Below are 17011 nucleotides of genomic sequence, written 5' to 3' on the forward strand. Positions count from 1 at the left end.
AGCATGTATTTTTTTAAAAAAAGTGTTCCCAGATTCATTGAAAAAAATCTGGTAACCATATGCTAGAGCCCTCAAAAGTTGACCCAACCATTCAGCCTGATGACTCTATCCACTTCTACCCAACCACTAGACAGAGAACAGACTGAGAGATGCCAAAGGCAGCAAACTTTCAGGGGCTTCTAAAATACCTCCAAAGAGATGCATTTACACCTTTCACCTGTACTATATACAGTGTTTTAATTCCTGAAATAGTATTTATTATATTTGGAATTTCAAATATAATAGAAAAGATGTAGTGATATGTAGACTAGAATACACAAAAGGGTATATTATTAATGAAGGAATACAATGGAAAAGTACAAGATAGCCTCATAGCTGGTCTGGGATGCTAAACCCAGTTGAGACATTTGACAAGAAGCATTTTTAAAAAAAACACAACAACCACAAATACTAACCAACTGCTGCAACAACAGGAAAAAAATGCAATAAATACAAATGAAAGAAAAATAATGTTTGAAGAAGAAATCTACTCATAATCTCTGCTAAAATCCTGAGTGAGTGTTTTTTGTTACATGCTCTTTGGTTTTTAAACAGCAGCAGACAAAAAAGATAGACAAATGTCTATCTAGTCTAGCATCCCTGGTGAGATTCCCCTAGCCATTTTCCAGTAGTCTATCGTCATACTCTCTTCTTCATCGCTGGCATCTGATATCAGAGGTATGAAACCTTTGCACCCAAGGGGATTCCATTTAGACAGCTTTAAAAATGCTTTTATAGTCCCACACGCATCCACACATCAATCACTTACCTCTCATATACCATACTGAGGTTTCAGTCATGTATATATAATATGCTATGACAACCCACTTGCCTGAAGTCCATATACAACTCTTACATACTGATTCAGCAAGGAAACGTGTGCACAGGAGATTCCCACATAGACATCCCTAGCTGGATGGGGACTTGGATATGTGAACCCCCAGCCTGTGCTATGTGTTTGTAGTCCTGTTGTTGTTTAGTCATTTAGTCGTGTCCGACTCTTTGTGACCCCATGGACCAGAGCACGCCAGGCTCTCCTGTCTTCCACTGCCTCCCGCAGTTTGGTCAAACTCATGTTGGTAGCTTCAAGAACACTGTCCAACCATCTCATCCTCTGTCGTCCCCTTCTCCTTGTGCCCTCGATCTTTCTCAACTTCAGGGTCTTTTCCAGGGAGTCTTCTCTTCTCATGAGGTGGCCAAAGTATTGGAGTCTCAGCTTCAGGATCTGTCCTTCCAGTGAGCACTCAGGGCTGATTTCCTTCAGAATGGATAGGTTTGATCTTCTTGCAGTCCATGGGACTTTCAAGTCCAGCACCATAACTCAAAAGCATCAATTCTTCGGTGATCAGCCTTCTTTATGGTCCAGCTCTCACTTCCATACATCACTACTGGGAAAACCATAGCTTTAACTATATGGACCTTTGTTGGCAAGGTGATGTCTCTGCTTTTTAAGATGCTGTCTAGGTTTGTCATCGCTCTTCTCCCAAGAAGCAGGTGTTTTTAATTTTGTGACTGCTGTCACCATCTGCAGTGATCATTGAACCCAAGAAAGTAAAATCTCTCACTGCCTCCATTTCTTCTCCTTCTATTTGTCCTAGTTAGCTACTTTGAATATGACCCAAAAGCATCTCAGGATGAGGAGGACAGAGGGTGGGGGTATGTGGCTTCTCCCTGTTTTCCTCTTCTCAGCAAACTGCCACCAAAACATCCAAACAGGTCACACATGCGTTGGATTAGGGCCTTACCCTATTATTTTTCTATGCCATCTGCTTCTGGTAACCTTTCTGCTCTCTGTCTTTTGTAGCTCTGAACTAGGTAATAGTTAATGTAATAACTGTCACATCAACAGCTGCAGGTCAGCCTCCATCATGTTCCTGCACTAAAATTATTTTGCATGCTGCTGAGCTTGAACTGTAATTAATTGCAGCCAAATAGAGACTATTTGCACCTCCTTTTTGGGGTTATTTACTACTTTTCTATTTACTTGCAAGTGTTAGGAACAAAGCAGGTAAGAAAGTAATATTAGCAAAGCAAATCAGTCATGTGATGGTAGCCTCAGGACAAGACATTCTTCAGTTATAAGCTGGGTAATTACAGCTATCCATTTAATTACAAGTATCCAAATACTGGGGCAGTGATATGCAAGAGGAAAGAAATTTTCTGCTCATGGATCTCCTTGGTTGCCAGTTCCTGCACTTCATGTACTCCCCAGCCTGATCTCTGACACGTCAGTTCATGATAGCAGGATTGTTCCCAGCACACAAACAGCTGTGGTTGTTTAGTGGTTAGAGTACTGGACTAGCACTCAGCTATACAACTGCAAAGATAACATTTTAAATGTGTTTTAAGTGCAACATACAATGTGACACTAGATGACAATGGTGAGCTCTATGGAAAATTCAATGTATTTTTTTTAAAAAAGAAAGCATTTTCAGAGCGGTTTTTATGTGTGTCTAGATTCCATCTAGGACTGGTAAGATTCCAGATCCCACTTCACATTCCTGCTTAGCCCTGAAGCTTACTGAGTGGCCTTGGGTGATTTACACTCTTTCAGCCTTTACTACCTCACTGGGTTATTGTGAAGAAAAAGGGGATAGGGGAAACCATTTATCTCATCTTTGGTAGGATAGGAATTCAATAATATTAATAATCTGCCACTGCTGCTGAGGCAGATGATGTTTATGAGATGACAAGAATGAGTTTGTGACGCAGAAGGAGCATATTCAATTTTAAGTGGCACCTCAGTCAACCTAGAGACTGATGGAGAATGTGAACAGGTATTTTTTTAACCTTGCCATTTCTTAATTTGGCTGCTACGAATTCTCAAGTTGTGTGAAAGTGGAGTTTATGCAGATGTGTAGATAACGCCAGGCAAAGAGGAGATTTCTGAGTCAGCCCCTCACGCTGGCATCAAGCAAGGCAGAGAATGAGTGAAGAAGCAGATGGCTCTGCAATTAATTTTCTCCTCAGTTGTACTTTAAATTTTTCAAAGTGAAAACCGGCCATTTTTGTACATTCTCGACTGAGTGGAGAATAAGCTTCCTGGGACGTTGTTGGCCACTGTGTCAAGCATATGGATTTTCCTACAACCTTATGGTTTCAGCAACTTCATTCCCTTCATTTTTCTCACTGGAAGGTTTCCACAGCAAATGTTTTGTTTGTGAACGGATGAAAAAAGGCCCCTTCCTACCTTCTAAGATGCTGTAACCCAACTGCATGGATGTTTTCTCAGAAGCCAAGAGAGTGAGCTCAGCGGTGTTTACTCTCAAGTAAGCTGCCTTTAATACCCTAGATTTTATGAACATGGCAACAGATGGGAATATTTCATCAGGAGCTCATAGGTTATTAGGAAAACAGCAGAGAGCAAAAGCATACTTTATCTTAATAGAATTGCCCCTCGATATTTGTGGTGACGCTCTTATTGCAGTATGGCCTAGTGTTATCTCCCATCACAAAAGATCAACAGGAAAGGGGTTACAACAGCCAATATTGATTTTTGGCTTGTATATTTGCTTGGTTTTGGTGTTTTTTTTAAAACAGGCTGAATCTCGGTCTTTGTGTAGAGAGTGCAACATTGATATAGCAGCCTAGCATGTTTTAGATTTCTGTACCCAACATTGTCCAATATTAGATTTATTAAAACACAAACACAACAACAGCCAATCTCTCATCATGTCACAAACTTCTGTATCTTTTAAACTCCCTTTTACCATCTCTTTGAATACAGGTAACTAGCCTCTTATAAGAGGGTTTGATACCTGTATCTATTTTAGAGATTATTGCAATCGGTTGGTTTTACTGATTTTACATCCTATACCCAGAGTGGAGCAGGTGGTGCTGTGGTCTAAACCACTGAGCCTCTTGGGCTTGCCGATCAGAAGGTTGGCGGTTCAAATCCCTGCAATGGGGTGAACTCCCATTGCTCTGTCCCAGCTCCTGCCAACCTAGCAGTTCGAAAGCACACCAGCATAAGTAGATAAATAGACATCGTTGCAGCAGGAAGGTAAACAGCGTTTCCGTGCGCTCTGGTTTCCGTCATGGTGTCCCATTGTGCCCAAAGTGGTATAGTCATACTGGCCACATGACCCAGAAAGCTGTCTGTGGACAAACACCGGCTCCCTTGGCCTGAAGCGAGATGAGCACTACAACCCCATAGTCACCTTTGACTGGACCTAACCGTCCAGGGATCCTTTACCTTTACCTTTTTTTACTCTATACCCAGGGCTGGTGCAAGTCATTTTGGCACCTGAAGCAAACCACAAAATGATGCTCTCCCCCACGAAGGAAGAAGGGGTGAGTGAAGATCTACATCGAGAATAAGGTGAGAAATAAAGAACTACACTGGAAACAAGGTGGGGGGGGGACACATATCAACCTTACCTAACATAGTTGCACAAGATGGTTCTGCATTGTGCATCCTCTGTATGTCTGCACTATTTATTGTGCTTGGCATCAATATCTTTACTGCAAGGCTACCTGCTGCTGCTTCTTTAGCTACTATTATTCTTCCCCTCTATGGCTATTTCCCTTACACATTCTTTCTTTCTTTCCCCCCCCCCCCCTTCCAGAATATGAGGAAGCAGCCCTGTGTGGCAAACACGATTTTTATAGAAAATACAATTGCCAATTTTCTAGAAGCAATTTTAGCTGCAGCTGCATAATTGTGTTGTGTTTGGTAATAATAGCCGCAGTAATTATAACCTTCATTACTATGCATTGCTGCATCACTTTTTTGCCGACCAAAGTGGTAAAGATGGCTGTCGGCTTAGTATATGCAGTGTCTAGATGTTTCATTACATTTGAGATATGCTGATAAAATGGACAGCCTCATAAATCGTAACTGCACTTAATTACAGTTGTTTCAAAGTGGCGTACAAGTAACTCAACACAATAAAGAGAGAGAAAAATAAGATGAAACGATAAAATCAGAATGAACCTTGTTTTATTCACACAACAATCCTGTAACTTAGGTCAGTGTTCCCATTTTACAGGTAAGAAAACAGAGGTTCTGATAAAAAAAATCAAATCAAATCTATTCCCTCCCTGCAACGCATTTGCATTTCTAAGAGCAGCTTACATCAACAATTACAGTGTAAAAATTAGCATTATGTCTCCTACAATATAAGGTTTCCTAGGGTTGGTGGAGGTCTTACACATCTGTACTGTGTGAAATGTCCCCCTCTAGAGGCAATGTTCAATGCTGGAACATGGTTATTAAAAGGAGGAATGCACAAGTGTTTTTCAACCTTAAAGCTATTAAGATTTCAGTGATGAAATTAAGCAGCCTTCTCTAAATAATGGAGCTGTAGATCAGCAGCTGAAAAGGGTACACAAAGATAGATGGGATTTTTATTTTGAATAAATATGGTTTATGGCTCCATACATTAAGAGCCTAGAGCAAGGATTGCGCTGCTAGCATCTTACAAGAAAAAGCACACTCCTGACTTTGTGGTTTCTCAATTTGCCAGCCTCAGGGAACCCTTTGCACACCGACTTGTTTGCCAATGAACAAGAATTCTGGACCTGCAACAGCCTAATGTTGCCCACTGCCAGATTTATTGGGTCTTTCTCTTGGCCCAAGCAAACGGGCTCTGTCTGTCCTATACATTCAAAGCAGCATTATATTAAACCGTTGCGGCTTTCTCCAAAGAATCCTGGGAACTGTAGTTAGTTAAGGGTGCTGAGAGTTGTTAGGTAATGGGACCCCTGACTGTTAGGTCCAGTTGAGGACGAATGGGGTTGCAGCGCTCATCTCGCTTTACTGGCCGAGGGAGCCGGCGTACAGCTTCCGGGTCATGTGGCCAGCATGACTAAGCCGCTTCTGGTGAACCAGAGCAGCGCACAGAAACGCCATTTACTCTCCCGCCAGTGTGGTACCTATTTATCTACTTGCACTTTGACGTGCTTTCGAACTGCTGGGTTGGCAGAAGCAGGGACCGAGCAACGGGAGCTCACCCCGTCGCAGGAATCTGAACCACCGACCTTCCGATCTGCAAGCCCTAGGCTCTGTGGTTTAGACCACAGCGCCACCCACGTCCTTGCTGAGAGTTGTTAGGAGACTCCTATTCCTCTCAAACTGCCACAATTCCCAGAGTTCCCAGAGAAGAGGAGCTGTTTGTTGGTTGTAAGAAAAACCTGCTCTTTTTCCTTTATGGGGTATCCAAGAGCCCGTATAGAGTCCTTAAATGGGTTCCCTATCGGTAGGAGAAAATAACAGAGGCCAACCAGAGTATATTGAGAAGCGAAGCAGTTAGTAAGCCTGATCTTTATTAACTATTGCAACAGGGTCCCCACTCACCACACGCAGGAGGGAGGAGAACCCTGAACAATGGTGCACAAGCCCTTGTATAGACTTTTGAAATTGCCCACCCTGTAGCCCAAGACCACCCCCCAAAAAACATCATACAGAAGGACATACATCAAGCATCACAGAAGGAGGCACTCTACAGCAGAGGAGGCAGTCTACAGCAGAAATCCTGTTTGCCAGGATACTTGAAATGACTATGCTACAAGATCTGGACTCCCTCCATGCAGACTGAAGGTGTAAATAGGTGAATAAACCATATTTCCTAAAGCTACAGCAGTCTCTGCCATGTCTCAATTCTCCAAAGGAACACGGACCCTGGTGAGTGTCCGAAACACCCTAGAATCTTGCAGAGAGTGGGCGGGGGGGAAATGACCCAACTTTTCCAACAGTATTTTTCAAGCCAATTTCTAACAGTTGTGCAGCATGTTGTGTCCTGGCTCTTTTTATCCAAACACCCAGAGCTACTTGTTCCACAAGTGCCTTTACACTGGTAGCATAATGTGGTCTGGATTAAGTTATGGAGCAATGGAGTTATGGAGCAATGGAGGAGAAATCCAATTCAGTTCACACTATATATATATATATATATATATATATATATATATATATATATAATTAAAATAAAATAATAATATATTATTTATACCCCACCCATCTGGCTGGGTTTCCCCAGCCACTCTGGGCGGCTTCCAACAGAACACTAAAATACAATAACCTATTAAACATTAAAAGCTTCCCTAAACAGGGCTGCCTTCAGATGTCTTCTAAAAGTTTGGTAGTTATTTTTCTCTTTGACATCTGGTGGGAGGGCGTTCCACAGGGCGGGTGCCACTACCGAGAAGGCCCTCTGCCTGGTTCCCTGTAACTTGGCTTCTCGAAGCAGGGGAACTGCCAGAAGGCCCTCGGCACTGGACCTCAGTGTCCGGGAAGAACGATGGGGGTGGAGACGCTCCTTCAGGTGTTACTTAATATGGTATTACTTAATTTGCACTTTCCAAGATAATACACAAACTGAAATACAAGTCATCCTTTGAAATGTGAACATCTCCAGATTTTGCAAGGCAGTTGCAAGCCTGGTGATGTTTGCAAAAATTAATGTACCAGAGTGAAGTTTGTATAAGAATGCATACAATAGTGAAAATAACACGCAAGAATGCATGTTAGGGAAAACTGCTTTGCAAAAATATTAACCAAAATTGCATACAAAAATGTGCATAATAAGATAAATTTGCACTAAAAGGCTAATAAACTTTCATGAGTACTTGAGAAAAGATTGCAGTCTGATGCAGAAATGTGGAAAACTGAACTAAAGACTGGAAAAATGAGAACTGAATGAAATTGAAATTGCATACTCTACCATTTCTCAGCATATGTTAACCTGGTGGAAGAGGAGTAGCAGATGGTCCCATATTTCATGAGATGGTTATACTGTGTGGGTTTTCAGTATCTTCCAATTATGATCTTGTGCATGGAAAACAAAACGCTGCAGAACGAGACTATTCAGCGTGTACAAAGTCTCTCCACCCCCTACCTCACCAATTCTGCTGTGTTTGGCAAACAAGAATCCCTTCAGAATGCCATTTCGACATTAACATTTAATTATGCAAAAACTGGTAGCTATAATTTTAAAGCATTTTCCCCCCAATTAAGATTATTACCTGGGGAAAATGTGAGGAGCAATCACAATTAGCAACCTTTGGCCCTTTGCTGATCATTTGGTTATTTTCATCTAGACTACAGATATGGCAGTAGGTAACAAAAGGAAGCATATTCTTCCATTACGCTGATTGGAGCCCTCTTAATTCCACTTTGTAAATTGTGCTACCCATAGGGAGGGGGTAAGGATTTTGAGGAAGAAGCATGTGTATAGTTTTATGTAATTAGATTGTCCTTGTCTTGGTGCAATTAGAATTAGTGTGAAATTAAACGAAGCACTAAGAATGATTTACAACAACTTTGTGAGATTGACTACAAACTATTTCTGTTTAACTTTCATGATGATAACTTGGACCACACATATATCACATCTGTCTTCTATGCATTGTAGAATTTCTTCAGCTGATTATGGTGTTTACAGTTAGAAGAGATTTCTTGTACACTTACATGCAGCAGAGGGACAAGGAACAGAACACAACACAAGTGTTTATGCATTGTATCTTTTCTGTAGATCCAACCGGACAAAGTCAAAACAATTTTATTGCAAACTGCAGTCCTTTTGGGGGATTCTGTCAAAAGAACTTAAACCTGCCTAAGATACAGAGTGGCTTTGTGTTTTAAAAATGTTTTTTTTTTTAATAAAAAAAAATAGTAATACTGAATTGTTTGTTTTTTCTTAGTTCTTTCTGCTCTTATTGTTCATTCTTTTATTAACTGTCACAAAGCATTGTGATACAATCAAGAAATCTGAGGTATTGTGATTTTGGGTTTTGTTTATAAAACTTTACCTTCTTGGTTATATTCTTTAGGGTATGTGTATATGTAATTTTATGTATATATGTGTGTATGTGTATATATATATATATATATATATATATATATATATATATATGGTTTTAATCTGTTTTGGTATTTTAACTTTATCTTTTAAAGTATGGTTGCAAATGTTATTGTTTTATCTTCTTGTAAATCACTTTCAAGATTATTGTTTTATCTTCCAGTAAACCACTTTGAGGTTTTTTTAATCAATGAGTATATAAAATTTATGAAACAAATAAAGATCTATAAGCTTACATTCAATTTTAAAAAGCTATAAGGATGTGGGGATGCACACAGCACTGACAATAATTACAGTACTGGCAATAAAAAATCTTCAGTAAGTTTTGCTTCTCACATTACAAATTTGGTAGAGAGAGCTAAGTTTATATGCACAACATCCTCTTGTGGTTTGTATGTAAAGTTCACTTAAGTTCATTTTTACAGCAGACCGAAGTTCAACATTTGGAGCTATTGTTCGTGGTAGAAAGAGAAACTGCTCAATTTGAAATACTTCCAATATGTGGTTTAGTGGCTAAGAGTCCTTATAATTCCAAAGGTTATCTAGCCCAAAATGTGAGGTGCAATGTGTGAGATGGTTCATACTAGGAGTAAAACATTTCTGTCTTGATGGTAATAATAATAATAATAATAATAATAATAATAATAATAATAATTTATTTTTTATACTGTGCCCATCTGGCTGGGTTTCCCCAGCCACTCTGGGTGGCTCCCAACAGAATATGAAAAACCCAATAAAACATCAAACTTTAAAAACTACCCTAAACAGGGTTGCCTTCAGTTGTCTTCAAAAAGTCAGATAGTTGTTTATTTCCTTGACATCTGAAGGGAGGATGTTCCACAGGGAGGGCGCCACTACCGAGAAGGCCCTCTGCCTGGTTCCCTGCAACCTCACATCTCACAGTGAGGGAACCACCAGAAGACTCTCAGAGCTGGACCTCAGTGCCTGGGCTGAACTTTGGGGGTGGAGACACTCCTTCAGGTTTACTGGGCCGAGGTCATGGGCTTTGAAGGTCAGCACCAATACTTTGAATTATGTTCAGAAACGTACTGGGAGCCAATAAAGGTCTGTCAGGACTGGTGTTATATGGTCTCGGCTGCCACTCCCAGTCACCAGTCTAGCTGCTGCATTCTGGATTAATTCTAGTTTCCGGGTCACCTTCAAAGGTAGCCCCATGTAGAGTGCATTGCAGTAGTCCAAGCGGGAGATAACCAGAGCATGCAGCACTCTGGTGAGACAGTCTGCGTGCAGGGAGGGTCTTAGCCTGCGTTCCAGATGGAGCTGGTAGACAGCTGCCCTGGACACATTGACCTGCACCTCCATGGACAGCTGTGAGTCCAAAAAGACTCACAGGCTGCGCACCTGGTCCTTCAGGGACACAGTTACCCCATTCACAACCAAGGAGTCCTCCACACCTGCCCGCCCCCTGTCCCCCCAAAACAGTACTTCTGTCTGACCAGCCTTCCATAACCTGGTCTCGAGCAGAAAGGGACAATCATATATTGGCTTGACAAGCTGAAAGATGCACCAGCCTTCTGCTTGTGCATGCACTTCCTTCTATGTCTTTCTGAAGAACATAAGAAGACATGGAGAGCTGGCTGGATCAGGCCAGTGGCTCATTGAGTCCAACATCCTCTTTTCACTGAGGCCTACCAGATTCCCATAAGAAATCAGCAAGTAGGACCTGAGGTCAAGTACACTCACCCATCCTGTGGTTTACATCAACTGGTATCTTCACACGAGTCAAGATTAAACCAGGAAGTCTCTGATTAATCACAGTTTCCCGTTGAAGAAGAGTCTGGATTTGATATCCTGCTTTATCACTACCCGAAGGAGTCTCAAAGTGGCTAACATTCTCCTTTCCCTTCCTCCCCCACAACAAACACTCTGTGAGGTGAGTGAGGCTGAGAGATTTCAAGAAGTGTGACCAGCCCAGGTCACCCAGCAGCTGCGTGTGGAGGAGCGGGGAAGCGAACCCGGTTCACCAGATTATGAGACTACTGCTCTTAACCACTACACCACACTGGCTCTCCCAACTGCAACTGAAGCATGGTCCAAAGTGTGACTTTAAGACTCTGGTTTGTTCTGAAATAAGATTTCCAAGTTAAACAGATAGGATTCCACTGTGCAGCTGGGGTTTTCTGTAGCCATGGTAGTGTGGTAGCCACCACAACACTGGTGAGATAATGTGAGAAGTTCAGACTGCATGGGTTCCCCATGTCAATCCCAGGCTTCTCATGTCACCTTGTCAGTGTGGGCAGGAGTAACACTGCTGTAACTCCCATACAATCGAGGTAGTAATAACCTGTGCCACATGTGTCCACTGAAATCTTCAACTGAGGTTCTTCTTTGGGTGCCATATGAAGTGTGATGGCCTGGGACTCGGGCTGAGACTCAGAACCAGAGGAGTCTCAGTCTGCACTGGATCCTTTGCCTCAGGCATCATCTGAACCAAGTCTGGGGCCTGATCCTGAAGAGTCCCAGTCTGCACAGATTCCCTTGCAACAAACACCAGCTGGGCTGAGTCAGGGGCCTGAGCCTGCCCTGGCAACAGATGCGGGGATTACCTCATTGCCTTCAGCTAGGCCATCACTTACAGCTGCTCCACTACTGGTTGGGTCGGGGAGGCTGAGGCGGCCCCTGGGTCTAGTAACCCACCGACTTCTCCCAAGCTGCAGAGACCAAGGTCTGAGAGAAGGAGAGACCTGAGTACTCGCAGGAGGAGTGCTTGCCTTCGGGCGAAACAGAAAGGTGAGTCGCCGGGGGATCAGTACCGGCCGTTACCTCGACAAACATAAAAGGCTGTTGGACCCTGCCCCAGGTTGCAGGAGCAACACTGCTGTATGCCAGATCGTGCCTGAGATCCTGTATCTGGTTTCCTGCCTCGTGCACTGCCTTGACCCTGTCGGACTGACTCCTAGCGGAACCTTCGGATTCTAGACCGGACCTAGACCGTGGTTCTCGGGTTACCCCCGGGCCCAGCACATGAAGGCTATGAATAAAGAAGTGTATATATTTAAGAGCTAAAAAGGGTATCATATTGGCAGCTCCCATCTCTTTGCTGTTATTTTTGGTCAAATAAAATTTTGCTGATGCACTGTTTAGAGTTTCTTGGCCTGATGTGTAGTTTCATCATAATTTTAATGCATTTAACATACTGCTGGCCTTTAGCTGACAGATGTTAATGAAAGCGTGAACATATAATCAATGAAAGAATGAGCATATAAAACCAAAAACAATGCTGGGCTTAATTCAGGTAAAATGTTGATAAATGAAATAGGCTTTCTGGGAATTTCTCAGCAGTAGGATGCTTGACAGGCAGATATGATTCCACTCCATTGGTTTTTGGAACATATTGGGCTTTTAAAAGTATGTTGAATTAGCCTCCATAAAGCAAGGCCACCTAGCAAGTTTCTAGCAGAGGCAAGATTAAAACACCGGAGTCTCCCGATTCATAGCTCACTCTCCTCAGCCTAGTGCTATTTGCTGCATACATATGCAGTTGGTGAGATTATTAGGATGAGTGCAAACCTGGACCAGGTTAATTTAAGATGTTAATTAGTGTGACCAATTTACGCAACAGGTATTTGGGTGCCAAATGTTAGTGAAGATGCTAACTGGCCACCCAAAGTGGTCTTTTGTTGGAATTATTCAGCTGTGACATATCTGTGGGGGGGGGGGGTGAGGTCACAGTCCTGTGAGACAACGGAGTATGTAAATTGTCTATTTGCCATGAAACATTAATACATACTATGTTGAAGCAAGAATAGGGAAATTGCAGCTAAGTAGCTCAAATCATATATATGCCTGACACCCTTCTTTGGAAATTAAACCAATGTCTAGACTTGAACATTCAAAAGCTTTACTTGCAGAAACTTATAGTTGTAGATGAATTAAAACATAATATTTACAGTCACATGCTTATCCAAGCATGGGTTTACAGTCTCTTCTAACTTCCAAACAACTGTATTTTACTCTCTTTCCAGAGCTCAGCACTTTCAGCCTTTAGTATCTCACTGAGGCCATGCCTTGCAGCTCCTATGAAAGATTTCCACTTTCAACTTCTTCTGCAGCTTTGCTATTTCTTTCAAGCGCAGAAGAAGCACCCCAACACTCGATTCAACTAGCAGTGTTCACAGTGGATTCCAAAACACAGTCCTCTTGCTTCACATAAAATGGAGTCTCTCCTTCACTAGATACCTCCCATGTGACCAACGTTAGAGAACTCTCTAGAATTCAGTTACCAACCAATTAAATTTAAATACATAGTAATGAATACAAACATTTACAATTTCAGTGAATTAAATTACTACACTTAACATACTACTACACACAGGAAACTGCCCTACACTGAATCAGACTGTATAGTCTACTGCAACTGGCAATGGCTCTGAAGCTTTCGGACATGAGCCTTTCCCAAGCCCCACCTGGAGATGCCAGGGATTCAACTGGGAGCCTTTTGCATGCATAGTTTATGCTCTACCACTAAGCCACGATCTTTTTCCATTATAAGGGGACTATATCATTTTCTGTGATGTGTTAACATTAACAGTGCTGATGAAGGCTTAGGAATCACAAAGAGGAGGAAGCTGTTGGGAGGAGTCACGGTATGCTGGCTGTTACTGGATTACGGAAGAGGGAACAACTTGGTTTGAACCTCTGTGCTCATGTCGGGAGCAAGCTGATTAAAAACCTGGCTTTTCACATGCAGTATCAGAGAAAGATGGCCCAGTGGAACTCCACTGAGCATTCAGTAATATTGTTATCGTCTGAGTCGCTTCTCCAGGTGACCCTCCCAAGTGAGGTGGATGAGCAAAAGAACATTTTCAGTGGTGGTACCCTAGTTATGTAATGCCCTCTCCACAGAGGCTCAACTGGTGCCTTCTTGGTGCTCATTTCAGTTCCACATGAAGGCCTTTTTATTTCACCAGACTTCTTATTTTTGTTGTTGTTGTAATGGGCCAAGAGAACATTGTATGCCAAGTGGCATACAAGTACTATAATTAAATAAATACCTAACTATTCTATTGGGATGTTATCATGCCTAAGCCGATTAAACCGAACTGAAGAACTCCACTAGATGCAACCAAGAAATTGTTGCTGGAACTCCATGGCTTTACTGTTTTAAAAAGGAGACGGGTAAGATTAATTAAATGAACAGATGTAAGGAGTTGTAAGACATTGTCTCTGAAAGAGATTGGCATGGGAGATAAAAGATGTCACTCACAAAGACCTCAATTGGTCTGTCTACATAGCATGCGGTCAGAATGACACTATAAGAGTTAACACAACCTGAATAAAACTCTCCTCCCAGCAAAATTTATAAGCAGGCAAAAGAAAAATGGATTTGTCTATTCCACCATATGTCAAGAGATTTTTGCATTACACATCCATCCATCAAACTATTTATGTAGGCTTTGACTTTGTACAATAACAAAAATTAATGTGCACTCTCTAATGAATGTAACACTTTTACACACCATGGATAGAATGACAATATGATGTGATAGGTTCAAAGACTAAATCTTGATGAACTCAATTACATTTTGATTAAAATGTAAAAGGTATCAATGATTATGAAGACAGCATCTCACACTTAAGTGAAAACTGTCATGACAGTGATGCTATACTACAGTGCAAAAGGTAAACAACCTAATGTGTGCACACTCAGAGGATGACCTCCAAACCATCCTAAATATCTTTGCAGAGGTTTACAAAAAGCTTGGCCTATTGCTCAATATCCAAAAAAATAAATTGCTGCACCAACAAGCACAAAACAACAGCTTTGCAGCGCCACTAATCCAACTCAATGGTGTAATGTTGGAAAGTGTTGATTACTTCTCCTACCTGGGCAGTTATTTTCACAAGGGCCAACATTGATGCCAAAATCCAGTACTGCCTGAGCTCTGCAAGTGCAGCTTTCTCTCGTTTGAAGTGCTAAGTGTTTAAGGATCGGGACATTCACAGGGAAACCAAAATTCTTGTTTACAAAGCTATTGTATTACCAATCTTACTGTATGCTTGTGAAACTTGGACCCCTTATAAATGCCACCCCCAACTCCTTGAAAGATTCCATCAGTGGTGCCTCTGAAAATTTTTACACATCACTTGGGAAGACAGGCAAACTAATGTCAGTGTACTGGAAGAAGCAAAGATCACCAGTGTTGAAGCAATGATTTTTCAGCATCAACTTCGTTGGACTGGTCATGTTGTGTGGATGCCTGATTATCATCTTCCAAAGCAACTACTCTATTCCAAACTTAAAAATGGAAAGTGTAATGCTGGTGGCCAACAAAAGAGGTTCAAAGACTCTCACAAGGAAAATCTTTAAAAAGGTAGTATAAACACCGACAACTGGGAAAAACTGGCCTGCGAGAGCTCCAATTGGAGAACAGCCTTACCAAACGTGTCATGGGCTTTGAAGATGTTCAAACGAAAGGGAGAAACATGCTAAGAGGAAGGCACATTTGGCAAACCCTCACCATGAAACCTATGTCCCCACTGTGGAAGGACGTGTGGATCCAGAATTGGCTCCCACAGTCACTTACGGACTCAGTGTTAAGATGGTGTTCATGGAAGACAATGTCACTTAGCTACAAGTGATCGCCAAAGAAAGAAGAAGACTGGAGTGCGATTATAGTGAAGTAATCATGGTAAAACACATAGCTCATCACAGAAAGGTGGTTGAGACAGGGTAGGGTAGAACCTAATAGCACTTGATGCCATCATAAGTACTGGATGCTGCATGCATTCTTAACATGCTTAACTTGCTGGAAGGGATCCCCAGGGTCATATAGTCCAACACCCTGCAATGCAGGAATCTTGCCCACAACCATCCCTGGGTGGGCTCGAACCACCAACCTTCTGATTATGTCTGTCCATCTAACTTAGTACTATGTCCACTGACTGGCAGCAGCACTCCAGGGTTTCAAGCAGAATTCTCTCCTATCCCTATATTTGGAGATACGGGGGAATAAACATTCTGCAGGCAAGGCATATATTTTCCCACTGAGCTATGGACCTTCCCATACAGGATGGAGTGATCTCTACAATACCACCTGTCAGCAACAAAAGACATTTGTGGATGAGCAGTTAACACTGAAATGATTCAGCACCCTCACATCTACCACAGCATCTGAGAACCTCCAGCCGACAGGCATAATTAGGCCCTTCAGGGGTCCTAGTTTGGTCCACAAGGCCCGTTTCCCCAAGTGATGCCCAAGTACACTGCATATCTGACATCAGGTGTGACGCAGGAAAAAATATGTGCCTCCCTGCTGAAAGCAGGGTTTGCAGGGGCCACCAATCAACAGGCTGGTGGTGCTTGCAATACCCTGTGCCTTGGCCCACATCAGAATACTGTTGAGAATTGTTGCATGTCACATGTCTGTTTACATTCCAGCACAGCTTGCTGGGAACTTCCGTTTTGTGTATAGCTTTTGCTTTTGCTGTTTTGCTTTGGACACGAAGGAGATCTGACATGTTTCCTTTTGTCCTGATCTACACTGAGTTGTAAATATGCTCACACAACCTCTCGTGCCACTTCTGTTTGCGCAGTGTTTTCTCTGCTGAATAGCGAGCACAGTCTTCTAAAGCCAGTGTCACAGATTTATGCTGCACCAAGGACCGGAGTTCGCCCCGCACAACGGCCGGTGGGCTGAGCCAGCTGGGGGCCTGCAAATTGCCCCCGTTTCCTTAGGTGCATGCCAACAAATACATGGGGGAAAGGAAAATGCTTCACCTTATATCATCAGGTGATTGGCAAGTAGGTGGCCCTGCCGAACTGTCAAAATGGTCCATGGGGATTGGGGGAGGTTATCATTATCACCATCACCATCATCATTTTATTGGTATGACGCCTTTCCATAGTTAAAAGAATGCTCAAGGCGGGTTACAACATGGCAAGATTTACATAATTATCATCATAACAAAAGTCATAAACAATAAACAAAACACATCCAAAGGTGCATAACCAAATGGAAAACAATTTCCACATAAATCATAAAATCTAAAACTAAAAAATACAACATTAATATCAGTAACAATTTAAAATGACATAGGTAAAAAATAAAAACAGTATCAAAAAAGAGCCCTCTCTGTCAAGCAGCAGCAGCAGTCCTTTATGGAGCCTGTCATGCCCTGCCCCAAGCCAGGTGGAGAGAGGTAGGGCA

The 17011-nt window shown here is 42.2% G+C and overlaps 1 protein-coding gene across 3 annotated transcripts in view; it reads right to left on the reverse strand.

Moving 5' to 3' along the window:
- Positions 1-17011, reverse strand: part of CA10 (carbonic anhydrase 10) — a 339889-nt gene that overhangs the window by 208671 nt on the left and 114207 nt on the right. The window lies entirely within an intron of this gene.

Source organism: Podarcis pityusensis (assembly GCF_964106645.2).
Source record: "Podarcis pityusensis genome assembly, chromosome: 2".
NCBI lineage: Eukaryota > Metazoa > Chordata > Lepidosauria > Squamata > Lacertidae > Podarcis > Podarcis pityusensis.